The sequence below is a fragment of the Rhinopithecus bieti genome, unplaced genomic scaffold (assembly GCF_001698545.2).
Source record: "Rhinopithecus bieti isolate Rb0 unplaced genomic scaffold, ASM169854v2 scaffold_15796, whole genome shotgun sequence".
NCBI lineage: Eukaryota > Metazoa > Chordata > Mammalia > Primates > Cercopithecidae > Rhinopithecus > Rhinopithecus bieti.
In genome coordinates, this window is record NW_016808858.1 from 44,875 (window position 1) to 47,207 (window position 2,333).

General features: G+C 36.4%; 1 pseudogene; it reads left to right on the forward strand.

Annotated features, from left to right (window-relative positions):
- The window catches only part of LOC108539146 (zinc finger CCHC domain-containing protein 9 pseudogene), a 2,920-nt pseudogene extending 2,029 nt beyond the window's left edge, over window positions 1-891 (forward strand).
- The last annotated feature ends 1,442 nt before the right edge of the window (window positions 892-2,333 follow it).

Consider the following 2,333-nt stretch of genomic DNA (forward strand, 5'->3'; position numbering starts at 1 on the left):
TGGCGATTCCTCAAGGATCTAGAACTAGAAATACCATTTGACCCAGCCATCCCACTACTGGGGATATACCCAAAGGATTATAAGTCATGCTGCTATAAAGACACATGCACACGTATGTTTATTGCAGCACTATTCACAATAGCAAAGACTTGGAATCAACCCAAATGTCCATCAGTGACAGACTGGATTAAGAAAATGTGGCACATATACACCATAGAATACTATGCAGCCATAAAAAAGGGTGAGTTCACGTCCTTTGTAAGGACATGGATGAAGCTGGAAACCATCATTCTCAGCAAACTATTGCAAGAACAGAAAACCAAATACCGCATGTTCTCACTCATAGGTGAGAAACGAACAATGAGATCACTTGGACACAGGAAGGGGATCATCACACACCAGGTCCTATTGTGGGGAGGGGGTCGGGAGGGATAGCATTAGGAGATATATCTAATGTAAATGATGAGTTAATGGGTGCAGCACACCAACATGGTGCATGTATACATACGTAACAAACCTGCACGTTGTGCACATGTACCCTAGAACTTAAAGTATAATTAAAAAAAAAAAAAGACAGTCGATGGGAAGGAAGAAGATTAAAAAGACAAATGGCAAAGAAAAATGCAATGGTGTGTTTCCATTGTAGAAAATCACATCATGGAATTGCAGATTGCCTTGCTGTCCTTGAAAATCAAGATACGGGCACTGGAATGTTACATGTGTGGGTACACAGAGCATGAAACAACCAAACGTAAGGCGAAAGTACACCCGGGTCTTGGTGAATTTCATGTTTTGTTTGCGGAAAAATGGGGAGCCCGTCTAGATCTTGTCCTGATAATCCCAAAGGACTCTATGCTGATGGTGGTGGTTGCAAACTTTGTGGCTCTGTGAAACATTTAAAGAAAGATTGCCCTTAAGTCAGAATTCAGATTGAATGGACACAGTCAGTTGCTGGGCAAAGGGAATGAGTGCAGACTATGAAGAAATTTTGGATGCACCTAAACTGCAGAAACCCAAAACAGAAATACCTAAAGTTGTTAATTTTTGGTAGCAACTAGCACTATCCTTAGTTACCACCTCATTGTTACTCCCTAAACTAGGCCCATCTCACAAGTTAGAGTTGGGCTTCCTTGTAGCCAGGACTATACTGTAGATATCAGTATGATCTGGGTGTGGTCAAAAACAGTTTCCTTTATTCTGTCCATCAAATAATACTTCTACCACTGTTCAGAGAAAATTGAAGAAAAGAGTAAGATGATTAAATGGTTTATCTAAGAACACGTTTTAAGAGGCAGAACATAGATATAACTAAGTGGTTATATACCTGATTGTAACAGTCATCTTTAATAAAAGCAAAATCATGCATAAATATAAAAGACCCCTAAACAAAGGGGCGGTTTTCGTTATATTGTTAAAAAAAGACAGTTATTTACATATAAGTATGTAACTAAATATTTTAATTTATATGAATTTGATGGTAAAACATCTTTGTCTCCTTTGATGGATATTATTTATTTGATAAGAGCAATACCAATAATTGTTTGTTCAGTTACATCGAATTATTGTTCAGTTTTCCCAGATTAACAGGTACCATTATTTTCTTATTCATTCTGGTTATGCATAATAATTCTTTATATACTGGCAATATGTGCCAGTATTCAGTTGTTTTTCTCCTTCTGACTGCAGTGTTGACTGTCTTCTTGGAGAGATGACTTTGCTCCCCAAAGAACTACATTGTTATAGACTCTTTCTTTAGAACTCATCTCCAGTCATTGAGATGCAATAAAAAAATGGACTTTGGGTTCCAGCTCTGCTACTCATCTGTGAGGCCTTTAGAGAGTTATTCAACTGTCTGAACTTTAGCTTTTAGGTCTGTAAAACAGAGAAAATTATGTCTTCCTTATAAAGATCTTAGAGTTTAGCTGAGAGAACTGAAAAAAAAAATCTAATATCACAGAAAGCAAATTCTAGTTCCCTTCCTGCTTTGTACACTTAACAAAATATCCAGACTTCTTGATTTCCTTCTTTTCTGTCAGAAGTAATAAGGCTCAATCATATTCACAAAATATTGTTTTGAATAATATTTTTGCCCCTTCTGAAAGGTTAAATACAAACACAAAAGAAGATACAGGACCCTAGGCTATGAGCAGATCTGTAGAATAGTTCCAAAATTGCACAGTGCAATAATGCCATCTTGGAAATCTGTGTGCAGTCTGTCTGATCGTCTATATTGAAGTCCAGTTCCCATTTGGGTAATTGATTTTACATATTTATTGGAAGACAGTCAGGGTATCTTTTTTTTTTTTTTTTTTTTTTTTTTTTTTTTTTTTTTT